The sequence below is a fragment of the Tursiops truncatus genome, chromosome 5, assembly GCF_011762595.2.
Source record: "Tursiops truncatus isolate mTurTru1 chromosome 5, mTurTru1.mat.Y, whole genome shotgun sequence".
In the NCBI taxonomy this organism is placed as follows: domain Eukaryota; kingdom Metazoa; phylum Chordata; class Mammalia; order Artiodactyla; family Delphinidae; genus Tursiops; species Tursiops truncatus.
In genome coordinates, this window is record NC_047038.1 from 129,633,584 (window position 1) to 129,661,415 (window position 27,832).

At 37.4% G+C, this 27,832-nt stretch overlaps 1 protein-coding gene across 3 annotated transcripts in view; it reads left to right on the plus strand.

Moving 5' to 3' along the window:
- Positions 1-27,832, plus strand: part of FAM13A (family with sequence similarity 13 member A) — a 334,757-nt gene that overhangs the window by 84,133 nt on the left and 222,792 nt on the right. The window lies entirely within an intron of this gene.

The following is a 27,832-nucleotide window of genomic DNA, read 5'->3' on the forward strand; positions in this document are numbered from 1 at the left end:
ATAGCTTCTTTGAGATATATTTTTGCATATCATAAAACTCCCCCATTTCAAGTGTACAATTTAGTGATGCTTGGTAACTTTTCTGAGTGGTGTAACCATCACCAAATCAGTTTTGGAACGTGTTTTTACACTTCCCATAAGACCCCTCATGTCTACTTTACAGTTAACCCAACCTCCAGGCAGCCATTAATCTACCGTCTTTATAAATCTTCCTTTTTTGGATCTTGTGTAGAAATAGAATCATACAGTATGTGGTGTCCTGTGTCTTTTTTTTTCCCACTTTGACTAATATTCCGTTATGTCTAACAGACGTTATAGCAACACCCTCCTCCTAGGACTGTTGTGAGGATTAAATCAGATCGTGAATTCAAAGTGCTTTGCATAGTGTCCAACACATAGTAAGTGTTCAATAAAAGTTCTTTTTCTACTACTTCTACTACTTATTATTCTTTCTGTTGCTTTTTTCAGGTTCCTGAAAAAATTCACACAAATATATTTTGACACACAGTGCTACTGTTGCTTTTCTACTCTTGTTTATGTTGTGAGTAATGTAAATCTTATTTATGTGTTAAATTGATTTTGGAGGGTGACGTCAGAACCTAAATACCATGCTTACTTTTTTTTTTAATAGGTTGAATATTTTATTATTAAGCTGTTTATTTTCCTGCAAGACTGTTGCTTCACTGTTTAAAAAGAACACCGGCAAACACAGTATATTGCAAAATTAAGGTAGTAATGGTCTTCATTGGACACTATACAACTAACAAACTTTCCTCCACTGCCACTCATTTCCAGCGGGAGGATCGTTGAGTATTTTGACCCAAACCAGGGGTGGCTGTAAGCAAATTACAATATTATATAAGGCAATGTTATCCTTGAATTACATAATTTTTATAACTAGTTTTACCACAGATAATTTCAGGAATTCTAAATATTATGACTGGAGACTAGCCTGAAAATCATAGGGTGCTGTGAAAAAGATGCATAGTGTTTACCTGAAGTCATTAGGAAGTTAAGGGGTATTTTCTTCAGGAAACATGGTTGCAAGTAGTTTCTTTTGCCAAAAGTTGCTTTTTAAAAATCTATCCACCCCTAACTTAAGATAACTATGCTAGGTTAAGTTGTTTCAAAGTAGTTTATTCAGGGGTTCCATTTTCACTCCTCAATAGATGTTAAGTATTTCTCATATGCTTCTTCACTCATTCGTTCATCTCGTTCTGAAGGGTTCCTCCGTGTCATCTTGATTAGCCAACCCTCTGCATAACGAGATTTGTTGACAAGTCCTGGATTTTCTGCTAGAGCTTCCTAAATTTCAGTTACTTCTGTTAGAGGAGAATAGAGTTCACTAGACGCTTCCACACTTTCCAAAGCACCAGATTCCTCTTGTTTGTTCAATTCTGTCCCAACTTCAGGCAGACTACAGTAAACAACATCTCCCACAGCTTCCGTGCAAAATTGCTGGTGTGCATGGTTCCAGCACCGCTTTCTGTTGTTAGCGTTCGTGCTGGTCTGAATTTCCGTGGCGACAGCAGAGCGGGGCCGGTGCACAGCCCCCAAGGCCGCCGGGCAGGGTGCCGCTGGGCAGGGTGCCGCCGGGCAGGGTGCCGCTGGCTCGCAGCGCCCTGTTCTCCGGGCCACGCTTCCTCTCTCCTTTCCTTATGAGAGAATATGTTCTGTATTCTAGGTGACTGATTTGCAACGCGAAGTTTTAGAGCACAGTTGTGTACTACTTGGGAACTGCCAGTATTCAGATAGATTATGTGCGTGTTCTGAACTTGCCTTGAACTTAAGAGAGGGCTTTTACCTGCTGCTCTGCTGCCACCAGCATTGAAAGGAAAAAGACTGAGCAGCATCCAGTCTTCAGAAACTCTTTGTGAAAGTCACAAATCTGTGAGGGGTATTAAAGAAGCACTTTGGAGTTTCTTTAATTTTGACTGGCAGACCGGTATCCTGATGGGATCTGAATCAAGAAAATCAGAGCCAGAAAAGAAGAAAATGGTGGTGATGGGAAGAACGAGTAACAACTGCTATGCTTACAGCTGTCGTAGCATTTTGAACATGCTTCTGCTTTGCGGCCCCTCTTGGATAGCTGTTTAAGCCTGTTGACATTTGCTTCTTCCTGACTCCTTCCGAGATTCCACTTGTAAACTTCTTTAGGGCAGGAATCCCATCTCCCCATCTCAGAAGTGTCAGTGCCTTGCCTGGCTTCCCATACTTTGGTGGATGGATGAATGGTTGGATTTACGGATGGATGGATAGCTGACAGTTTAGCGCTTAGAAAAAGTATGGTAGCTCTTCTTGGACACTAGCATTCTCCTGTGTTCCTCTGGACTGCCCAAAAGAAACAGATAAGAGGAGTTAAGTTAGTTCATGGTCGTGAATCAGTTTTCATTTTTGCTACTCATAAAGTATCTACCTTTTCTGAAAATCAACAAAATGCTTTGGCTGTAGTATAAGAAATAGAGTACCTCATAAGGTTTTATGTGTCGTACGAACTAAGTTGTCTTGTTTTGGCTTCTCTGAAGCCCCACTTTGGCTTAGTTGTAGGTAGATCAGATAAATCCAGCAAGTCTAACATTTTATTTTTTAACTTTTGTGTTTATGTCATTTCCAGACATTTTGGCTCACTTTGGTTGGGTTAAGGCTGACTTCAGAATTTGTGCGTTATTCTCATTCCATTCTTTCTTGTCGCGCTGTTTAAACCCTTGGTTGCTGTTGAACACTTCTATGTAGAAAGAGGCAAGGCACGCTAGCCAAGAGGTAGAAGCAACCCAAGCGTCCTTCAGTGGATGAATGGATAAACAAAATGTGGCATATACATACAAGGGAATATTCAACCTTAAAAAGGAAGGATGCTCTGTCGTTTGTGACAACATGAGTGAACTTAAAGGACATGATGCCCATGTGAATACATACCTTAAAGGACATTATGCCCGTGTGAAATAAGCCCACAGAAAGATAAATACTTGTATGATTACACTTACATGAGGTATTTAAAATAGTCAAATTCATAGAAACAAAGTAGAATGTTGGTTGCTAGGGGCTGGGGGGACAGGAAGAGGGGAGTTGTTTAATGGCTATAGAGTTTCAGTTTTGCAAGGTGAAAGTTTTGGAGCTCTGTTTCACAACAATGTGGGTATACTTATACTGAACCTCTACACTTAAAAATGCTTAAGGCGGTCAACTTTACGTTATGTGCCTTTACGACAATTTTTAAAAAAGAAGAGGAAACAAGGAGTTAAGATTTGAGCTAGTCACGTTTGCTACTTGAAGAAACTTCTGAAGTATTCAGTGGGCTAAAGGCTTAGAGTAAAGCACACGTGTCTACACGTAGCACAGAATAAAACAAGAATAAGATGGTCATCTTCTTTACATGTTCACCGTGTTTTAGCTAGGATTCATGAGACTCTTGTCAGGTAATAGCTAGACTGCTGTCAGATACCATGAAGCTGGGCATAATATTGAAACAGTTCCTTTCAAACTATTATAAGGATGATTTTGAGACTCTGAGAGGTTTTCGTACTCTTTTGATGACCAGTGTTATGTACCCCTACTGGGTCCTGAAAAGGGATTGATACCGGAGTAATGAAGGATTCAAGTTTTACTTTTATTTTCAGTACCATTACAGGATGAGCTCTTGGTAAAGACCCTATGTTTCTTGGTGTTTATCTCCCTGAAGGCCTTGCCAGTGTTTCTTTGGCCCATTTGGAAGCATTCCAGTTGTTCCAACCCAGGCATTATCTAGATTGAAAATGGCTGCTTTTGCCTATAACTTGCTGATTTGGGGAGTATCTCTTCCCATTGGAGATGAGATGCATCATAAATGCTATTTATTCTGATGCTGCCAGTAACAACATTTGGGTATATTCTTTACACTATATTTTATACTCTACACTACAAGCATATGTGGTACATTTATATACAAAGAGGAAATTAATTTTTTTTGGTACCATTGACACTTAATTTTTTCCCAGCTATATTGAGATGTAATTGGCATATAACATTTGTAAATTTAAGGTGTACAATTTGTTGATATATTTAAATTTTTCAAAATCATTACCGCCATAGCGTTAGTTAACACCTCCATCACGTCACATAATTACCATTTTTTTGTGGTGAGAACAGATAAGATCTACTTTCTCAGCAGCTTTCAAGTATATAATACAGTATTTTTAACTATAATCACCAAGCTGTCCATTAGATCCCCAGAACTTATTCACCTTATAACTGAAAAGTGGAAAGTAACTTTTAATTAAATTGAAAGTGAACTGTAAAGACCAATTCTGCTTCTAGGAGTATGCAGATTTTTTAGTTCTTAGCCGTGTGTAGTAGCAGCCTCTGTTGGAAATTCAAGATGATTTGGACAGACTGCCTGCCCTTAAGTTACTTACAGTGTAATGGAGAGAAATACCTTCATAGCAAATTATGATACAAAACAGACACTTAAAAATGCTATGATAGAAGATGAAATGAATTTCGTGAGAATAAGGAAGAGGCAGTTAATTTTGATGGAGGTGGAGGCCACAGCTTAGTTGAACCCTAGAAGATAAATAGACTTTACTAAGTGAAGAAAGAGAGGAAAGACTTTCCAGGAAAAATCATACATCATGAGTAGAAGCTCTGAGGTTGAAGATGTGTTGTGATGTCACAGGACCCGAAGGAGCAGGGGAGGAAATGATGAAAAAGGACTAAAAGTGACATGAGCCATTCAAGTTGCTACCATTCTGATCCTAATCACTTTCGGTGGGTATAAAGTTTATAACCAAGTCCAGGACCAGGAGTGATAGTTCCTGCTCAATGAGAAGTTTCTGTAGGTAAGGCCCTGAAATTAACCCTTTGAATGAAAAATGAGATTTCTCCCCTCCTGCTTTAAAACGAGAACTGGTGGTACAGTTGAGTGTCTGCAAAATCCCCCATGTTTTGTTAATGTTGGTAGAACTCACACGCATACCTGCTCTTCTGTCCAGTCACTGGTGTTCTAAAGCCAACGGGAGTCTACACTCACCTCACCTCATCAGTGTACTTCTTCGGAGAAGTACAATTACAGAAATGGAAGAGATCCAAGATACCATTCAGGACAAAACTCAGATTTTGAAAATGAGAACGTTTCCAGAGAGGTTCAGTGCCCGGGTGACAAGTGTAATAAGTGGCAGCAGCAGCTCAGGGGCACCGTTGCTCTGGCTCTCAGCCCATGGTCCCTGCCACTTTCCAGCACAGCAGAGGAATGGGCAGAGGGCTTCCTCCTCTGTGCGTGAGCCCCGCTTCCCTCTGTGGGTCTTGTCATGTTTTAGCTCTTCTGTCTAAAGCAGGTTATCTGAAATGCCGTAGATACCCTAGCTGCTTCTGGGTCTAACAATTTAACAACAGCTGAAGAGGGTTATTAACCCATTGCTATTAATACGCTATTTTAACATCAGCCGCATCCTGGTATAAAAATGGGAGTCATGGAAAATTTCAGTGAGATTTTGAATTGGGGCACTGCTCTTCACCCAGAATCTGTTAGAGCCTTTCTGATGGTAAGCCTTTCAGACAAACAATATCTTTGAGACACCAACACTTAATCTCTGTTAATTCTGGTAGTGGTTTGCCTATATCATCTACCTTTCCCTACACCTCAGTTTTCTCCTCGCCTCTAGACTACTGACAGATTTTCTATAAGATACTTAAGGACATATTTTGTTTTAATATAACACGGAAAATTTTTTGAAAACTCTTGGAAATGACAATAACAATATCCCGATCTTCATTTTAAGTATATCAATTTCTATCTGATATTTATCATTGTAGGTTTAATAATAACTATCCTTAATAACAGTCAGTTGTTACTTTTTCACTATTTTGGTTGAAACCATGTATCTAAAATAGATTGAAACATATCGAGTAATCCATTATAAATTTTTTAAAAATTAGTTATCCGACTAAATGATTGGGAACTCAGTTACCAATCGATCATCTGGATATTTTAAAACCTCTAAATAATTGATGTAAATTTTTCTAATTTATTTAAAACATTGATTATTGTATAGACATGGTTGGGTAATTGTTGATATAGTAGACTAGAACTTTCATTTAGGAAGTTTTATGTTCTATTAGTGCTTTTAAGTAGAAAAGATTAACTCATCAATTGAATTAATAGTAAATGGTATTGTTTATAAAATCTGCAATATGAGAAGGAAAAAATGGAAGCTGAGATACATAATATAAATTGAATACCTGGAAACACCAACATCTTAGTTCTTAAGAAGGGAAGCATTGCCAGGGAGGTGGGTGGAAGGGCTGCAGGTACAAAAACGATTCTGGAAAATTTTGTTTCCATTGCCTCACCTCAAGCATTAGGAGCTTTATTATTATTATTATTATTTTGATTATGGCCATTCTGACTGGTGTGACACCATACCTCACTGTAGTTTTGATTTGCATTTCTCTAACGATTAGTGATGTTGAGCATCCTTTCATGTGTTTGTTGGCAATCTGTAAACCTTCTTTGAAGAAATGTCTATTTAGTCTTCTGCCCATTTTTGGATTGGGTTGTTTTTTTGATACTGAGCTGCATGATCTGCTTGTACATTTTGGAGATTAATCCTTTGTCAGTTTCTTCACTTGAAAATATTTTCTCCCATTCTGAGGATTGTCTTTTGGTCTTGTTTATGTTTTCCTTTGCTGTGCAAAAGCTTTTAAGTTTAATTAGGTCCCATTTGTTTATTTTTGTTTTTATTTCCATTACTCTAGGAGGTGGGTCAAAAAGGATCTTGCTGTGATGTATGTCATAGTGTTCTGCCTATGTTTTCCTCTAAGAGTTTGATAGTGTCTGGCCTTAAATTTAGGTCTTTAACCCATTTTGAGTTTATTTTTGTGTATGATGTTAGGGAGTGTTCTAATTTCATTCTTTTACATGTAGCTGTCCAGTTTTCCCAGCACCACTTATTGAAGAGGCTGTCTTTTCTCCATTGTATATTTTTGCCTCCCTTATCAAAAATAAGGTGACCATATGTGCGTGGGTTTATCTCTGGGCTTTCTCTCCTGTTCCATTTTTCTATATTTCTGTTTTTGTGCCAGCACCATACTGTCTTGATTACTGTAGCTTTGTAGTATAGTCTGAAGTCTGGGAGCCTGATTCCTCCAGTTCCTTTTTTCTTTCTCAAGGTTGCTTTGGCTATTCGGGCCCTTTTGTGTTTCCATGCAAATTGTGAAAATTTTTTTCTAGTTCTGAGGAAAATGCCATTGGTAGTTTGATAGGGATTGCATTGAATCTGTAGATTGCTTTGGGTCATATAGTCATTTTCACAATGTTGGTTCTTCCAGTCCAAGAACATGGTATATCTCTCCATCTGTTTGTATCATCTTTAATTTCTCTCATCAGTGTCTTATAGTTTTCTACATACAGGTCTTTTGTCTCCTTAGGTAAGTTTATTCCTAGGTATTTTATTCTTTTTGTTGCAGTGGTAAATGGGAGTGTTTCCTTAATTTCTCTTTCAGATTTTTCATCATTAGTGTATAGGAATGCCAGAGATTTCTGTGCATTAATGTTGTATCCTGCTACTTTACCAAATTCATTGATTAGCTCAAGTAGTTTGCTGGTAGCATCTTTAGGATTTCCTATGTATAGTATCATGTCATCTGCAAACAGTGACAGCTTTACTTCTTTTCCGACTTGGATTCCGTTTATATCATTTTCTTCTCTGATTTCTGTGGCTAAAACTTCCTAAACTATGTTGAATAGTAGTGGTGAGAGTGGGCAACCTTGTCTTGTTCCTCATCTTAGTGGAAATGCTTTCAGTTTTTTTCACCATTGAGAACGAAGGTGGGTGTGGGTTTGTCATATATGGCCTTTATTATGTTGAGGTAGTTTCCCTCTATGCCTATCTTCTGGAGAGTCTTTATCATAGGTGGGTGTTGAATTTTGTCAAAAGCTTTTTCTCCACCTATTGAGATTTTCATATGGATTTTATCCTTCAATTTGTTAATATGGTTGATCACATTGATTGATTTGCATATTTTGAAGAATCCTTGCAGTCCTGGGATAAACCCCAGTTGATCATGGTGTATGATCCTTTTAATGTGCTGTTGGATTCAGTTTGCTAGTAGTTTGTTGAGGATTTTTGCATCTATGTTCATCAGTGATAGTGGCCTGTAGTTTTCTTTCTTTGTGACATCTTTGTCTGGTTTTGGTATCAGGGTGATGGTGGCCTCATAGAATGAGTTTGGCAGTGTTCCTTCCTCTCCTATATTTTGGAAGAGTTTGAGAAGGATAGGTGTTAGATCTTCTCTAAATGTTTGATAGAATTCGCTTGTGAAGCCATCTGGTCCTGGGCTCTTGTTTGTTGGAAGATTTTTAATCACAGTCTCAATTTCAGTGCTTGTGATTGGTCTGTTCATATTTTCTATTTCTTCCTGGTTCAGTCTTGGGAGGTTGTCCATTTCTAAGAATTTGTCCATTTCTTTCAGGTTGTCCATTTTATTGGCATATAGTTGTTTGTAGTAATCTCTCATGATCCTTTGTATTTCTGCAGGGTCAGTTATTACTTCTCCTTTTTCATTTCTAATTCTATTGTTTTGAGTCTTCTCCCTTTTTTTCTTGATGAGCTGGCTAAAGGTTTATCACTTTTGTTAATCTTCTCAAAGAAACAGCTTTTAGTTTTATTGATCTTTGCTATTGTTTCCTTCATTTCTTTTTCATTTATTTCTGACCTGATCTTTATGATTTCTTTCCTTCTGCTAACTTTGGGGTTTTTTGGTTCTTCTTTCTCTAATTGCTTTAGGTGTAAGCTTAGGTTTTATTTGAGCTGTTTCTTGTTTCTTGAGGTAGGATTGTATTGCTATAAACTTCCCTCTTAGAACTGCTCTTGCTGCATCCCATAGGTTTTGGGTCATTGTGTTTTCATTGTCATTTGTTTCTAGGTATTTCTTGATTTCCTCTTTAATTTCTTCAGTGATATCTTGGTTATTAAGGAGTGTATTGTTTAGCCCCTATGTGTTTATATTTTTTTACAGATTTTTCCCTGTAATTGATATCTAGTCTCATAGCATTGTGGTCAGAAAAGATACTTGATATTATCTCAATTTTCTTAAACTTACCAAGGCTTGATTTGTGACCCAAGATATGATCTATCCTAGAGAATGTTCCATGAGCACTTGAGAAGCATGTGTATTCTGTTGTTTTTGGATGGAATGTCCTATAAATATCAATTAAGTCCATCTTGTTTAATGTATCACTTAAGCTTGTGTTTCCTTTTTTTATTTTCATTTTGAATGATCTGTCCATTGGTGAAAGTGGGGTGTTAAAGTCCCCTACTATGATTGTGTTACTGTCGATTTCCCCTTTTATGGCTGTTAGCATTTACCTTATGTATTGAAGTGCTCCTATGTTCGGTTCATAAAAATTTACATTGTTATATCTTCTTCTTGGACTGATCCCTTGATCATTATGTAGTGTCCTTCTTTGTCTCTTGTAGTAGTCTTTATTTTAAAGTCCATTTTGTCTGATATGAGAATTGCTACTCCAGCTTTCTTTTGATTTCTATTTGCATGAAATATCTTTTTCCATCCCCTCACTTTCAGTCTGTGTGTGTCCCTAGGTCTGAAGTGGGTCTCTTGTAGACAGCATATTTACTGGTCTTGTTTTTGTATACATTCAGCCTATATGTCTTTTGGTTGGAGTATTTAATCCATTTACATTTAAGGTAATTATTGATATGTATGTTCCTGTTACCATTTTCTTAATTGTTTCGGATTTCTTATTGTAGGTCTTTTATTTCTCTTGTGTTTCCTACGTAGAGAAGTTCCTTTAGCATTTGTTATAAAGCTGGTTTGGTGGTGCTGAATTCTCTTAGCTTTTGCTTGTCTGTAAAGGCTTAAATTTCTCTGTCGAATCTGAATGAGATCCTTGCTGGGTAGAGTAATCTTGGTTGTAGGTTTTTTCATTTCATCACTTTAAGTATGTCCTGCCACTCCCTTCTGGCTTGCAGAGTTTCTGCTGAAGGATCAGCTGTTAACTTTATGGGGATTCCCTTGTATGTTATTTGTTGCTTTTCCCTTGCTGCTTTTAATATTTTTTCTTTGTATTGAATTTTTGATTGTTTGATTAAAATGTGTCTTGGAGTGTTTCTCCTTGGATTTATCCTGTATGGGACTCTGCGCTTCCTGGACTTGATTGACTATTTCCTTTCCCATATTAGGGAAGTTTTCAACTATAATTTATTTTTTTAACATCTTTATTGGAGTATAATTGCTTTACAGTGGTGTGTTAGTTTCTGCTTTATAACAAAGTGACTCAGTTATACATATACATATGTTCCGATATCTCTTCCCTCTTGTGTCTCCCTCCCTCCCACCCTCCCTATCCCACCCCTATAATTTCAGATATTTTCTCAGTTCCTTTCTTTTTCTCTTCTTTTTCTGGGACCCCTATAATTCAAATGTTGGTGCATTTAATGTTGTCCCAGAGGTCTCTGAGACTGCCCCCAGTTCTTTTCGTTCTTTTTTCTTTATTCTGCTCTGTGGTAATTATTTCCACTATTTTATCTTCCAGGTCACTTATCCGTTCTTCTGCCTCAGTTATTCTGCTATTGATTCATTATAGAGAATTTTAAATTTCATTTATTGTGTAGTTCATCATTGTTTGTTTGTTCTTTAGTTCTTGTAGGTCCTTGTTAAATGTTTCTTGTATATTGTCCATTCTATTTCCAATATTTTGGAACATCTTTACTATCATTACTCTGAATTCTTTTTCAGGTAGACTGCCTGTATCCTCTTCATTTGTTTGGTCTGGTGGGTTTTTGCATTGCTCTTTCATCCACTGTGTTTTTCTCTGTGTTCTCATTTTGCTTAACTTACTGTGTTTGGGGTGTCCTTTTCACAGGCTGCAGGTTCATATTTCCCATTGTTTTTGGTGTCTGCCCCTACCCCTAGTGACTAAGGTTGGTTCAGTGGCTTGTGTAGGCTTCCTGGTGGAGGGGACTGGTGCCTGTGTTCTGGTGGATGAGGCTGGATCTTGTCTTTCTGGTGGGCAGGACCACGTCTGGTGGTGTGTTTTGGGGTGTGTGTGACCTTATGATTTTAGGCAGCCTCTCTGCTAATGGTTGGGGTTGTGTTCCTGTCCTGCTCGTTGTTTGGCATAGGGTGTCCAGCACTGTAGCTTGCTGGTCGTTGCGTGGAGCTGGGTCTTAATGTTGAGATGGAGATCTCTGGGAGCGCTTTCACTGTTTGATATTGTGTGGAGCCAGGAGGTCTCTGGTTGTCCAATGTCCTGTACTCAGCTCTCCCCCCTCAGAGGCACAGGCCTGAAACCCGGCCGGAGCACCAAGACCCTGTCAGACACATGGCTCAGAAGAAAAGGGAGAAAAAAAGAAAGAAAGAAAGAAAATAAAGTTATTAAAATAAAATTTTTTTAACTTAAAAGTAATTTTAAAAAAAGAGTGAAAGAAAGGAGAGCAGCCAAACCAGAAAACAAATCCACCATTGGTAACAAGCGCTACAAACTATACTAAAAGAAAAAAGAAAAAAAAAATGGAGAGACAGAACCCTAAGACAAATGGTAAAAGCAATGCTATACAGACAGAATCACACAAAGAAGCATACACACTCACAAAAAGAGAAAAAGGAAAAAAATATATATATATATATATTAATTTAAAAAAAGGAAAAGGAAGAGAGCAACCAAATCAATAAACAAATCTACCAATGATAAAAAACTCTAAATACTAAACCAAGATAAACATTAAACCAGAAACAAGTTAGATGCAGAAAGGAAACCCCAAGTCTACAGTTGCTCCCAAAGTCCACCACCTCAATTTTGGCATGATTCTTTGTCTATTCAGGTATTCCAGAGATGCAGGGTACATCAAGATGATTGTGGAGATTTAATCTGCTGCTCCTGAGGCTTTTGGGAAGTCTGAGGTCTTCTGCAAGCATTCAGTAGGTGTTCTGTAGGATTTGTTCCACATGTAGATGTATTTCTGATGTATTTGTGGGGAGGAAGGTGATCTCCACGTCTTACTCCTCCACCATCTGGAAGGACCACCAGGAGCTTTATTATTGAATGTTGTCTTTTAAAACAATCTTCCAACTCTTCATTTGTACTAATATTTTATTTATAACGTATAAATAAATATAGGTCAATCACAATAGATTCGTTAATAGAACAGAATACATTTGGAAGTTTTTACACCTTTTAAAATGGTTATTAAACCTGGCCTCCAGTGATTGCTTTCAATAAAAATTTTTTTTCCTAAGAACTAAATAAGGGGGAATGTTTCATCATGTCAGGATTTTTTCTTGCGAAATAATTAGTTGAGGACGTACTATTTGCACATAATGTATGTGGACAAGATTGGGCAATGTGATGTAAAGATAATGAAATTAGGTACATTCAGGCCTCGGTGAACAAGCATATTCTAAGGGTATTGATGAATCAAATGATGACAGTCCAAAAAGAGTTTGCAGTTGAAGGATCTCATCATTCTCTACCTACTTAAGCGTTTTGTTAATGATTTAGATTAAGATATAAAAGACTTTATGCATATGAAAGTAGTGAATGAAACAAAGCTGAGAAGGATAACTAATATGTCACATAGCAAGGTTAGAATAAAAGATCTGAAGACCACTACGAAAATGTTAGTTGTTTCTTTTTATCTTATCATAGATGGAAAAAATGGAGGGAGACTTAGCAGATTGATGTTTCCAGTAAATAAATGTTTAGTCTTGAACGTTGATTCTCAAGAGAGATCAGAAGTAGAAAGACCTAGTTTAATAGCAATTCCTAAGAAAAGGCTAGAGAATTTTAGGCAATTGCAAGTTCAGTGTAGGCCAACAGTGTCACTTCGAAAGCTAGAATCTTACTCTTCATAATAGAAAGCACTGGCATGATTATTTATAGTTTGCAAGGCACTTTTTTTTTAAAGTTGGGATATTGAGGTACAATTTACATAGTGTAAAACACATCCATTGTAGTATAGTGTTCTGAGTTTCAACAAAGTCATACCGTCATATTACCACCCCCGCAACTTAGATTGTAGACCATTTCCTTCATTCCCAACAGTTCCCTTATGTCCCTTTTAGTCAGCTATTCCGTTTATCCAAGCCCCTCGTAACCCCTGATCATTTTCTGGCCCCATAGTTTTGCAAAGCATTTTTCACATAACTTTTTGCATTCTTATAAGATCTCTACAGCATCTAATATTAGCAATATCTGTTATATAAATGAAGTAACCAGGGTTCAGTTAAGGAACTTTCTGAGAGCTACACTATATAAATAGTGGATCCAGGACTTGAACCTTCATTTTTCTAATTCAGAATCCCAAACACTTCCTTGATCTTTCCATCTAGCCCCTTGCTCCAAGAGCCCCAGCTTCTTTGCATTGTTCATTCACCTGCAGGTGGATCCTATATTAGGAGCCAGCATTCAACATTCACAGTAAGAATGGAAGGGCCAGAGCAGCGTTTCTCAACCTTTCTTTCATTATCATTCCCATAAGGATCCTTTTTAGAATTTTTTTCCTAATCGCATACCCTCCCCAATTAAACTTTAACACCATAGATATACTATATTTCTGTGTGTGTACTGTAAATATCTGTGCTTTATATATAAAAAGAGTAGTTTTTTTTCACCCATCCCACAAGAACCAATATGCCCCACTGGGGGCAATATATCCCTCACTGAGAATGCTTAGAGTAGAACTAGACCAGAATGATCTTCAACCATTGTCCCAACTGACATGCATGACGCATGACCCTTGAGTGAGTATGAGACACATTCAAGGTCACACCCAAATTTTCATAACACTGAAAATTTAGAAAATAGCACAGCAGACTTTAGGCAAGATGTTTATGAAAGCATCTTAAGAACATGTAGGTAAGTAAAATCAGCCATTAGACATAATCTTCAAATATTTAACAGGGGAAGTTAAAATATGGCTCATTTTTAAAAGTAATTTTTTAAAAGTTGGCTATTAATCTAAATCCTGACTTTAACATATAATAAGGTGAACAGACTAGTTCTATTGAAGAGTAAACATTAGTGTTACTATTGTTAAGTGCTGCAATGGATATCATGTATAGCTTTAATATGTTGTTAATGTGAATATGATTATTGCAAGTGTATCTTGCCTCATCACTTTATCTGCCTTTCATTAAGCAGTCATCACCGAAGGGTCATGATAACCAGATGTCAATGTCCCCAATTGCCTTATATGCAGTACAGAGGAAGAAGCATTCCTTACTTTCCTTTTTTTTTAACTGTATTTTTATTGTGCTAAAATACACACGACATAAATTTTACTGCCATAACCATTGTTAAGTGTACAGTTCAGTGGTCTTAAAAACATTCACATTGTTGTGCAAGCATCCATCCCCATAACTCTTTTCAGTGTAAAACTGAAACTCTGTACCCATTAAACACTAACTCCCACCCTCCCCCACAGCCCTTGGCAACCACCATTATACTTTCTGTCTTTATGATTTTGACCATCTTATTAAGTACCTCATGTAAGTGGAATCATACAGTATTTGTCTTTTTATGATTGGCTTATTTTACTTAATATCCTCAAGGTTCAACTATGTTGTAGCCTGTAGTAGAATTTCCTTCTATTTTAAGGCTGAATCATATTTCGTTGTATGTATATATAGTTGAAACTTGAACAACCTGGGTTTGAACTCTGCAGATCCATTTATACAGTACCTGGATTTTTTTTTTTCCCCAATAAATGCTATGGTATTACACCACATGAGGTTCGTTGAATCCACAAATGCAGAACCATGGGTTTGGAGGGCCGGCTCTAAAGTTACATGCAGATTTTGAACTACACAGGGATCCCTGTCTCTAACCCCTTTGATTGTTCAAGGGTCCACTGTATGCCATGTTGCTTATCTGTTCATCCATCCATGGACATTTGGGTTGCTCCCACGTTTTAGCCATCGTGAATAGTGCTGCTATGAACATTGGTGTACAAATATTCTTCTAAACCCTGCTTTTAATTCTTTGGGGTATATACCCAGAAGTGGAATTGGTGCATCATACGGTAATTCTATTTTTAATTTTTTGAGGAACCACCATACTACTTCACATAGTGGCTATACCAGTTTACATTCCCAACAACAGTGCACAAGTATTCCAATTTCTCTACATCCTGACCAGCACTTATTATTTTCTGGTTTTTTTTTGATATTAGGCATTCCAATGGGTATGAGATGATGTCTCATTGCAGTGTTGATTGCAATTACTCTAATGATTAGTGATGTTGCGCATCATTTATGTGCTTATTGGCCATTTGTATGTCTTCTTCAGAGAAATGTCTATTCCAATCCTTTGCTCTTTTTGAATCAGGTTGGTTGTTTTTTGTTGTTGTTGAGTTTTAGGAGTTCTCTATATATTCTGGTTATTAACTCCTTATCAGATACATGATTTACAAATATTTTCTCCCACTCTGGGTGTCTTTTTACTCTGTTGATAGTGTATTTTGGTGCACAAAATTTTTAAATTTTCATTAAGTCCAGTTTATTCTCTTGTTGCCTGTGTCTCTGGTGTCATATCCAAGAAATCATTGCCAAATCCAATGTCATGAAGCTTTTGTCCTTTGTTTTCTTCCAAAAGTTTTATTGTTTTAGATCCTTGATCCATTTTGAGTTAATTTTTATATATGGTGCTAGGTAAGGGGCCAACTTCATTCTTTTGCATGTGGATATCCAGTTTTCCCAGTACCATTTGTTGAAAAGACTGTCCATTTCCCATTGAATTGTGTTGGCATCCTTGTCAAAAAACCATTTGAGCATATATGCTAGGGTTCATTTCTAGCTCTGTGTTCTATTGGTCTGTATGTCTGTCCTTATGCTAATACCACACTGTTTTGATTACTGTAGCCTTCAGTAAGTTAAGTGTGAGTCTTCTATTTTTCTTCTTTTATTTTGAGTTTGTTTAGGCTGTTAGGTGTCTCTTAAGATTCCGTATGAATTTTAGGATGGATTTTTCTATTTCTGTGAAAAATGCCATTGAAATTTTGGTAAGTATTGCATCAAATCTGTAGGTTATTTTGGGTAGTAGTCACATTTTAACAATATTAAGCCTTCTAATCCATGAACATTTGGTATGTTTTCATTTATTTATGTCTTCTTTAATTTCTTTCACCAATGTTTTGTGGTTTTCATTGTATAAGTCTTCCACCTCCTTGGTAAATTTATTCCTAAGTATTTTATTCTGTTTGATGCTATTGTAAATGGAATTGTTTTTGTAATTTCCTTTTCACATTGTGTATAAAAATACAATTGAGTTTTGTGTGTTGACCTTGTATCCTGCTACTTTGCTGAATTCATTTGTTATACAGTTTTTTGTGTGATCTTTAGCATTTCCTTACATATATATATATATATTTTTTACTGAAGTATAGTTGATTTACCATATTGTGTTAGTTTCAGGTGTCTAGCACAGTGATTCATTATTTTTGCGGATCATATTCCATTATAGCTTATTACAAGATAATGGGTATAATTCCCTGAGCTGTACAGTATATCCTTGTTGCTTATCTATTTTGTATACTGTTGTTTGTATCTATTAATCCCATACCCCTAATTTGTTCCTGCACCTTCTCTCTCCCCTTTGGTAACCACAAGTTTATTTTCTATATTTGTAAGTCTGTTACTGTTTTGCATATACACTCATTTGTATTGTTTTTTTAGATTCCACATGTAAGTGATATACAGTATTTGTCTCTTCTGACTTGTTTTATTATGCATAATATTCTCTAGGTTCATCCAGGTTGCTGCATATGGCAGTATTTCATTGTTTTTTTAATGGCTGCATAATATTCCATTGTGTGTGTGTGTGTGTGTATGTGTGTGTGTATGTATATATATGTGTGTGTGTATGTGTGAGTGTGTGTGTATTTGTTGATCATTTCAAAGAACCATCTTTTGGTTTCATTTACTTTTTTGTTTTTCTGTTCTCTAGTTCATTTATCTCTCCTCCAACCTTTATTATTTCCTTCCTTCTGCTAGCTTTGGATTTTTTAAAAATTCTTTTTCTATTTCCTTAAGATGTAAAGTTAGGTTTTGGATTTGAGATCTTTTTTGTTTTTTAATGTGTTTATAACTATAAGCTTATTCCTTAGCTCCACTTTGCTACATCCCATAAGTTTTGGTTTGTTGTGGTTTATTTTCATTCATCTCTAAGTATCAATATTTTCTAATTTGCCTTGACAATTTTTCTTTGATCCATTGACTGCTTAAACATGTGTTATTTAATCCCACAATTTTGTGAATTTTCCAATTTTCTTAATGTTATTGATTTCTAACTTTGTCCCATTATGGTCAGAAAAGATACATTGTATGATATCTGTCTTTTAAAATGTGTTGTGACTTAATTTGTGGCCTAACACATGGTCTATTCAGGGAAATGTCACATGTACACTTGAGAAGAGTGGGCTTTCTGTTGTTGTTGGGTAGAATATTCTGTATATGTTGATGGATCTATTTGGTTTGTTGTTTTTTAAGTCCTGTATTTCCTCATTTATCTTCTCTCTGGTTGTTCTTTCTGTTGTTCTGTGTAGGGCATTGAACTCTCTCCAACTCCTATTGAATGGTCTGTTTTTCCCTTCAGTTCTGTCCATTTGTCTTTCACATACTTTGATGGTCTGTCATTAGATACATAAATATTTGTAATTATAATATCTTCTTGTTGTATTGAAATTTTGATTAATATATGATGACCATTTTTGTCTCTTGAAACCTTTTTTGATTTAAAGTCTGTTGTGTCTGATATTAGAATACCCACCTCTGCTCTCTTTTGCTTACTATAAGAATGGGATATCTTTTTCCATCCTTTTACTTCTAACCTGTTTGTGTCTTTGAATCTCAAGTCTCTTGTAGATAGCACATGGTTGGATCATGTATTTTTATCCATTCTCTGTCTTTTGATTGGAGAGTTCAGTCCATTTACATTTAAAGTAATTACTGATAAGTAGGGATTTCTGTCATTGTGTTATTTGTTTTCTATATGCCTTATAGCTTTTTTCTTCTTCTAGTGTTATTGAGATGTAATTGACATATAGCACTGTACAAGTTTAAGGTGTACAGCATAATGGTTTGACTTATATACATCATGACTACCACAGTAAGTTTAGTGAACATCCATCATCTCATATAGGCACAAAGTAAAAGAAAAATAATTTTTTCCTTGTGATAAGAACTCTTAGGATTTATTCTGTTAAATATATTCTTATAAAACATACAGCAGTGTTAATATTTCTCATGTTGTACATTACATCCCAAGTACTTATGTATCTTATATAATTGGAAGCCTTATAGGTTCTTTGTAGCTCAGTTCCTGCATTAGTATTCTCTCTTGTGTTAAGTTGATTTTTTTGTACTGAAATGTTTAAATTCCTTTCTCATTTCCTTTTTTGTCCATTCTATGGCTATTTTCTTTGTGGTTACCATGGGGATTACATTTACTCTCCTAAAGTTTTAATACTCTAATTTGAATAAATACCAGCTTTACTCCAGTAGCATACAAAAACTTTGCTCCTTTACAGCTCCAGTTTTGGTGGAGTCTTCCGGGTTTTCTATATATGACATCATGTCATCTGCAAAGAGTGACAGTTTTACTTCATCTCTTCCAGTTTGAATGTCTTTTCTTTTCTTGCCTAATGGCTCTGGCTATGACTTCCAATACTATGTTGAATAAAAGTGTTGAGAGTGGGCATCCTTTCTTGTTCCTGTTATTATAGGAAAATCTTTCAGCTTTTCCCCATTGAGTATGATGTTAACTGCAGGCTTGTCATATATGGCAGTGGTCGCCAACCTTTTTGGCACCAGAGACCAGTTTCGTGGAAGACAGTTTTTCCATGGACGGGGGGCTGGTGGTTCAGGAGGTAATGAGAATGATGGGGGGTGATGGGGAGCGGCAGATGAAACTTTGCTTACTCGCCCACTGCTCACCTTCTGCTGTGCGGCCCGGTTCCCAACAGGAACTGGGATTTGGGGACCCCTGATATATGGCCTATATTGTGGTATGTTCCCTCTATACCCACTTTGATGTGAGCTTTTATTGTAAATGAATATTGAATTTTGTCAAATGCTTTTTCTGCATCTGTTGAAATGATCATATGATTTTTGTCTTTCATTCTGTTAATGACACATTATCACATTGATTTGCAGGTGTTGTACCATCTTTGCATCCCTAGACTAAATCCCATAGTGTATGATCCTTTTAATGTATTGTTGAATTTGGCTTGCTAATATTTTGTTGAAGATTTTTGCATTTATGTTAATCAAGGATATTGGCCTGTAATTTGTTTTCTTGTAGTGTCCTTGTCTGGTTTTGATATTGGGGTTACTAATAATTCTTTTGAATCACTAGTCTCTTAGATTTGGAGCTACAAGTCAAAGTTATAGTACTACTGGCTTTTAAACTAATATTTTTTTTTGTATTTTAAGTGTATTATTCTCTTAAATTAGGTAGAAAACAGAAAGTGTAGTTACCATTGTTACAGTAACACAAGTTTTTATAATTCCCCATGTATTTACCTTTATTGAAATATTTATTTCTCCATTCAGCTTCAGTTTACTGCCTATTGTCCTTTCATTTCACTGTGCAGGATTCCCTTGAGCATTTCTTGCAGGGCAGGGGTGTTGGTCACTGACTCCCTCAGCTTTTGTTTATCTGAGAATATCTTAATTTCTCCCTCACTTTTGAAGGACATTTTTGCCACAGATATAATTATTGGTTGACAGTCTCTCTTTTAGCATTTTGAGTATATCAGTATCTGGCCTCCAAAGTTTTGATGAGAAATCTGTTGATAATCTAATTGAGGATCCCTTGTATGTGATGATTCACTTCTCTCTTTTCAAAGTTTGATTATAATGTGTCTTAGTGTAGGTCTTCGAGTCCTTTGAGCTTCTTGGATATTCATACTCATATCTTTCATCTTGAAGTTTTCATTAATTATTTTTTCAGATATTTTCTCTGCCCTTTTCTCTTTCTCTTCTCCTTCTGGGACTCTTATGATGTGTAGGTTGGTACTTGCTGGTGTTCCACAGGTTCTGTTTGCTTTTCTTAGATCTTTTTTTCTTCCTTTTCCTCAGACTCAATAATTTCCACTGTCCTATCTTCATGTTCACTGATTCTTTCTTCTGCCTGCTGAAATCTGTCTTTGAATCCTTCCAGTGAATTTCTCATTGCAGTTACTGTACTTTTCATCTCCAGAATTTCTTTTGGCTTCCTTTTTGGGTTTTCTTTCTCTTTATTGATACTTCCATTTTGTTCACACATTATTTTCTTGACTTTTCAACATCTTCCTTTAGTTTTTTGAGCATCTTTAAGACATTTGTTTTAAAGTCTTTATCTAGTATATCTTCCATCAAATCTTTTTCTAGGACAGTTTCTGTTGATTTATTTTTTTCCCTGAATGAGCCATATTTTCCTGTCTCTGTATGCCTTGTGATTTTTTTGTTGAACAAAAGACATGTAAATCTAATAATGTAGTAACTCTGGAAATCAGATTTTCCTCCTTGCCTGGGGTATGTTGTTGATTGGTTTTGGTTTTGGTTTTTGATTTTGATTGTTGTAGACTTTTTTTGTACCAACATCAGCCTTAAGTATGAACTTAAGGTCTTCTCAGGTCTTTTTTGAGCCTTTCCCTGGACATGCACAGTCACTTTCTAATTTTCCCCATATATGCAGGTGTTTTTGAATGTCCTAGTCTTGAATGTCTGACTCCCAAAAGAGGAAAATGGAAAAAAGTCAAAGTGGCATAAAAAAGGGTGTCAGCCCTTTAAATCCCCAAGAAGTCACTTCAGCTAAGAGGGAGGGGCTTTCAACAAGGGAGGGAGGTGCAGCAGCAATGGCTGCCCACCTTTTTGCACCTGAGAAGCAGCAGTCAGCGTTCAGAGCACAGCTCCCCAATATTTGAAAGACAGGGTCCTTTTTGCTTATGCTGGCTCCCCCAAGCTGTGTGTAAGCTGCTCAAGGAACCTGAGAATAGCTTCCCTGCCACATGGCTGGGGTGGGGGATGAGTGGCTACTGTGCTAAGAGCTAACATTGACCAAACTTAATCACGGCTTACTGTCTGAGCCTTCCCTGGATGTTACTGAGCTCCAAAATATTTAATCAGGCAAATTCTGCTGGTGTAATTGTTACCTGGGTAGGGGGACAGATGTCTGGTGCTTCCTACTCCACTATCTTCCCAGAATCCTCTCCTTACATTGTTTCTCATTTGTTTTGTCTTGGATATTTAAAAAGTGGTAAATTTAAAATTGACAAGCTTTTCTGAATGGAAATAACCCTATGGCAGAAAGTTATAACTGCCACAGCAATTTCCAGCAGACTGCTGCAGAATTGATGCAAAAGGTCTTAAGTGATAGGATCCATGCATTCCTTAACTGAAGCTTTACCCTTACATCTGACTAAAGAAACATACTGTAATAAAAACGATTGAGAGTAAACGTATTATATAGAATACGTTGAATCTAATTTAGTTTCAGAATAAGGCAGAAGTGTCTACTTCGTTACAACAGATAGCTGGCAACATCTCAAAACTGGCTGTTATTCTGTGGTTTGAGAAAGGCATCCTTAGAGGTTGAAACTAAAGAGAGAAGTTATTTGCTGCAACACACGTAACATATATTGCCGGAACAAACATAGGATAACAACAGTAGATGTTCTGGTTCAAAGAGGAAGAAATTCAAGATAAAAAAATAAAGTCACTGGCTAGTGACATTTCTGATATCCAGCCCAGCAAATGTTGCAAATCTGTTGACTGGGTTTCAAAGCCTGGGAATACTTGTCCACGCTTTTCAACTTCCCCCTCCTGGTTCTTGGTTCTGCCCTCTGAGTCATCCTTCATTTTTGATGGAAGGCAGCACATTTGCAGCTGAGTGGCTTTATCAGCCTGCTTCCTGCCAATAGAATTTTGGAAATCCAATGGCCTCCTTTCATTTTGTACCCTTGTTGTCCCTTGCATTCCAAGTTGGCAGTGTTTCTGCTGAAATAAATTTCTCAAAAACTTACTAGTCTTCTGTGAATTTCACTGGGATTCACTCCAGTAGAGAAAAAAGACACATCCCCTCAGATCTTTCCAAGATAATCCTTTCTGTAGTTCAGGCTCGTGCTAAAATGGCTGAAGGGCAGTGCCTTTAAGTTCCTAGAGGCTCTCTGGTTTAATTGAAAGGATCTGTGAGACACACCCTGAATCACCTGAAAGGGACCTTTGTCTAACTGCATAGTCTGAGGTTTTGATCTTTCTGTGGTTTTAGCAAAAGGTTATATCATCACAGTCTCAACCTTTTCTGTGGAGCTTGCTTTCCTGACAGTGAATCTCTTAATTTCCGTGTCTTTTGCCATCTGTAGAGTCAACTTTTAAATCAAGTCCTATTTCCTGTTTACTTAAGTTTTAACCTCAGTTTCTCTCTCTCTCTCCCCTTCCCTCCCTCTCCCTCTCTCCCTCCCTCTCTCTTCCCTCTCCTTTCCTCTCTCTGTCTCTGTCTCTGTCTCTGTCTCACTCTCAGCTTTTACCATAAGTGGCAAGGAGAAATCAGGTGGTACTTTCAAAATATTGCTTGGAAATGTCTTGCACTGTATATACAAGCTTGTTGCTTACACATGCTGCTTCCCACGTAATGCAGGATACAGTTTCACTAAGCTTTCTGCCAACAAAGCAAGGATCTCCCTTCCTCCAGTTTCCAATAACGTGTTTCTTATTTTCTTCTGTTACTGGGCACAATGCGTCCATCACTTGGGGTGCTTCGCCAAATGAACACACCAAGTATTTTTGATTAAAGCAGAAGCATTTATTCCTTGCGACAAGTAAGGAGACAGGGAGATAGCTCTCAAATCCTTGTCTCCCAGCACAGCAGGATCAGGGAAGTTTAAGCTATGGGTGCATGCATCTTCCTGAAGAGGCAAGTGTGATTTTCCATGTAGAGGTGGAGTTCCAGATGGGCCTGCACAGTGTGACAACATGCTCAAACACAGTTGCAGGTTCAGAAATAGTGGCAATCCCCCACCCTTGGGGTGGAGATTTTAGCTTTAAAATGAGGCAAAGGTCACTCTAGGTTGACAAAATCCAGGTACCTTCCACTGTAGGGGGGTGTGGGTTCGATCCCTGGTTGAGGCCAAAAAAAAAAAAGAATGTGTTTTAGACTGATCCGTACCTTTGGAACGGAACCTGGGAGTCATTATGACTGATTTATTATGTTTGCTGTGGTTACTTCTCCTTCCTGATAAGTCATTTGTTTCTGCATTCTTTGTTCTAAATACCGATACCTATCCTTTGTTTCCACATGAAGACCCAGGAGGCCATAATTCATCTTCTTCCGAGTCATCGGTAAACAGGACACAAGAGAGTTCTAAAATTCACGCTCTGGGTCTCAACCTGTTTGTCTAGTGCGTGTTACACCTTCTCTCATTGCCTATTATTTTCCTTCTGTAAGATATGACATACTCTGGTTTGACCTCACCCCTTCCTTATTACTGCCTGGCTAGCACTTCTGCGCTCTCACCAGCGGTGTCCTTTTTTTGGGGCGGGGGCGGGGGCACACTGCATGGCATGCAGGATCTTAGTTCCCCGACCAGGGATCAAATCCATGCCCCCTGCAGTGAAAGCGTGGATTCTTAACCACTGGACTGCCAGGGGAGTCCACCAGTGGTGTCCTTAAAATCCAGATGTCAACTAAAAATATGTTGAAGGCACTTTAGGCTTTCTCTGTCATGCTACCCAAATTCTTCCTGTCTCCTCTCACTGTCCAGTTCCAAAGACATTTCCACATTTTAGATATTTGTTAGAGCAGTAACCCACTTCCAGATACCAAACTCTGTATTAGTCTTCAATTGTTGTGTAATAGATCACCACAAATGCAGTGCCTTAAAACAACAAAAGTTTGCTATCTCATGCTGTCCATGGCTCAGGTGTCCAGGCACAACTTAGCTGGGTCCTCTGTCTCTGGTCTTACAAAGCTGAAATCAAGGTAACAGCTGGGCTGCATTTTCATAAGGAGGCTCAAGTTTGGAACAGAATCTGCTTTCAACCTCATGAGAGTTGTTGGTAGGCTCATTTCCTTGCAGCTGCATAAGGACCCCAGCTTCTTACTGGCTGTGACCTAGAGGCCTCAGGTACACATTAGTCCCCTGCCATGTGGCGGTCTCGTGGGTCCTCTCCGAACATGGCAGCTTATTTCATCAAGACCAGCAGCGGTATCCTCACTCCAGTCTGCTGAGATTATGTTATATTATATAAGACTCAAGCATGGGAGAGACATCATATAACCTTTGCCATATTCTCTTGATCAGAGGCAAGTCACAGGTTCTGCCTACCCCCGAGGTGAGTACAGGAGTGTGACTCATTGGGAGTCACCTTAGGATAGGTACCCCAAAGATGGTGTAGTAGGGTGAACAATGTCCCCCAGAGATATCAAGTTAGAATCCTTGGAAACTGTAAATATTACCCTATTTGGTGAAAAAGGGGGACTTTACAGTTGTAATTAAGATAGAGATCTTCAGATAAAGGGATTGTCTTAGATTATTTCAGTGGGTACTAAATGCAATCACATGTATTCTTATAGGAAGGGGGCAGAAGGGGCTTGGACATGTACACAGAGGAGAAGGCCGTGTGGACATGGAGTAGAGAGAAATTTAAGGTGTCAGCCTTGATTGAAGATTGAAGTGATGCAGCCACAACTAAGTAATGCTGTCGCGATAATCTCCCCCTTGAGCCTCTGTGGAGTGTGCGGCCTTTTGCTCACCTTAATTTCTGTTACTCTTCTGGCCTCCAGAACTGTGATAGAATACATTTCTGTTTCAAGCCACCCAATTTGTCCCAGTTTTGTTGCATCAGCCATAGGAAACGAATACAGATGGATATTCACTGATACATCATTGTTGCTTTTTTAATGCATTTCACTGATTACTCAGTCAGACTAAGTATCTTTTCATAAGATTCTTGACTGTCCAAGTGTTTTCTTCTGAGTTTTTCAATTTGTCTTTTGTCTCTTTTAAAAAAAAAAAAACAAAGATAAGAAAATTACTCAGTTTCTTATTGATTAGTAAACATACTTTAGATACTCAGATCACTAATGCTATGTCAGTTGTCCATGTTACTGAAGAGATATTTCTTTTCTTCCAATCTATATCTTGTCTTTCTACCTTATATAGAGTGTCTTCTGCATTCAGAAGCTTTTTATACCGTTTTTTTTTAAATTATGGAAACTTTTAAACATACCCAAAAGAAGAGAGAGAGACTAGTATAATGCATCTTCAATGTACATAATCTTCAACAGTTATCAGCATTTTTTCCCAGAATTATTTATCTTTTCCTTTAGGTTGTGTGCCTTTTGTGCATTACCTAAGAAATCCTTAAATAAAGACTGTGTTGCTGTTATTTGTGTAACTGAGTATTTCTGTCATGGTAAAACACTCATTCTTTTTGTGATAACACTTGTTCTTTCTAGCTTTTTCTTTTTTTTTTAACACCTTTATTGGAGTATAATTGCTTTACAATGGTGCATTAGTTTCTGCTTTAAACAAAGTAAATCAGCTATACATATATATATATATATCCCCATATCTCCTCTATCTTGCGTCTCCCTCCCTCTCACCCTCCCTATCCCACCCCTCTAGGTGGACACAAAGCACTGAACTGATCTCCCTGTGCTATGCGGCTGCTTCCCACTAGCTATCTATTTTACGTTTGGTAGTGTATATATATATGTCCATGCCACTCTCTCACTTCATCCCAGTTTATCCTTCCCCCTCCCCATGTCCTCGAGTCCATTCTCTACATCTTTGTCTTTATTCCTGGCCTGCCCCTAGGTTCCTCAGAAACTTTTTCTTTTTTTTTTAGATTCCATATATATGTGTTAGCATATGGTATATGTTTTTCTCTTTCTGACTTACTTCACTCTGTATGACAGACTCTAGGTCCATCCAGCTCACTACAAATAATTCAATTTTGTTTCTTTTTATGGCTGAGTAATATTCCATTGTATATATGTGCCACATCTTCTCTATCCATTCATCTGTTGATGGACACTTAGGTTGCTTCCATGTCCTGGCTATTGTACATAGAGCTGCAATGAACATTGTGGTACATGACTCTTTTTGAATTATGGTTTTCTCAGGGTATAGGCCCAGTAGTGGGATTGCTGGGTCATATGGTAGTTCTATTTGTAGTTTTTTAAGGAACCTCCATACCGTTCTCCATAGTGGCTGTATCAATTTACATTCCCACCAACAGTGCAAGAGGCTTCCCTTTTCTCCACACGCTCTCCAGCATTTATTGTTGGTAGATTTCTTGATGATGGCCATTCTGACTTGTGTGAGGTGACACCGCATTATCGTTTTGATTTGCATCTCTCTAATGATTACTGATGTTGAGCATCCTTTCATGTGTCTGTTGGCAATCTGTACATCTTCTTTGGAGAAATGTCTATTTTGGCCTTCTGCCAATTTTTGGATTGGATTGTTTGGTTTTTTTTGATATTGAGCTGTATGAGCTGCTTATAAATTTTGGAGATTAATCCTTTGCCAGTTGCTTCATTTGCAAATATTTTCTCCCAGTCTGAGGGTTGTCTTTTCGTCTTGTTTATGTGTTCCTTTGCTGTGCAAAAGCTTTTAAGTTTAATTAGGTCCCATTTGTTTATTTTTGTTTTTATTTCCATTACTCTAGGAGGTGGGTCAAAAAGGACCCTGCTGTGATGTATGTCCCAGTGTTCTGCCTATGTTTTCCTCTAAGAGTTTGATAGTGTCTGGCCTTACATTTAGGTCTTTAATCCATTTTGAGCTTATTTTTTTGTATGGTGTTAGGGAGTGTTCTAATTTCATTCTTTTACATGTAGCTGTCCAGTTTTCCCAGCACCACTTATTGAAGAGGCTGTCTTTTCTCCATTGTATATTCTTGCCTCCTTAATCAAAGATGAGGTGACCATATGTGTGTGGGTTTATCTCTGGGCTTTCTCTCCTGTTCCATTGATCTATATTTCTGTTTTTGTGCCAGTACCATACTGTCTTGATTACTGTAGCTTTGCAGTATAGTCTGAAGTCAGGGAGCCTGATTCCTCCAGCTCCGTTTTTCTTCCTCAAGATTGCTTTGGCTATTCGGGGTCTTTTGTGTTTCCATACACATTATGAAATTTTTTTTCTAGTTCTGTGAATAATAATGCCATTCGTAGTTTGATACAGATTGCGTTTAATCTGTAGATTGCTTTGGGTAGTATAGTCATTTTCACAATGTTGATTCTTCCAATCCAAGAATATGGTATATCTCTCCATTTGTCTGTATCATCTTTAATTTCTTTCATCAGTGTCTTATAGTTTTCTACATACAGGTCTTTTGTCTCCTTAGGTAGGTTTATTCCTAGGTATTTTATTCTTTTTGTTGCAATGATAAATGAAAGTGTTTCCTTAATTTCACCTTCAGATTTTTCATCATTAGTGTATAGGAATGCAAGAGATTTCTGTGCATTAATGTATCCTGCTACTTTACCAAATTCATTGCTTAGCTCAAGTAGTTTGCTGGTAGCATCTTTAGGATTGTCTATGTATAGTATTATGTCATCTGCAAACAGTGACAGCTTTACTTCTTTTCCAGTTTGGATTCCTTTTCTTTCTTTTTCTTCTCTGATTGCTGTTGCTGAAACTTCCAAAACTATGTTGAATAATAGTGGTAAGAGTGGACAACGTTGTCGTCTTCCTGATCTTAGAGGCAATGGTTTCAGTTTTTCACCATTGAGAGCGATGTTGGCTGTGGGTTTGTCATATATGGTCTTTATTATGTTGAAGTAAGTTCCCTCTATGCCTACTTTCTGGAGTGTTTTCATCATAAGTGGGTGTTGAATTTTGTCAAAAGCTTTTTC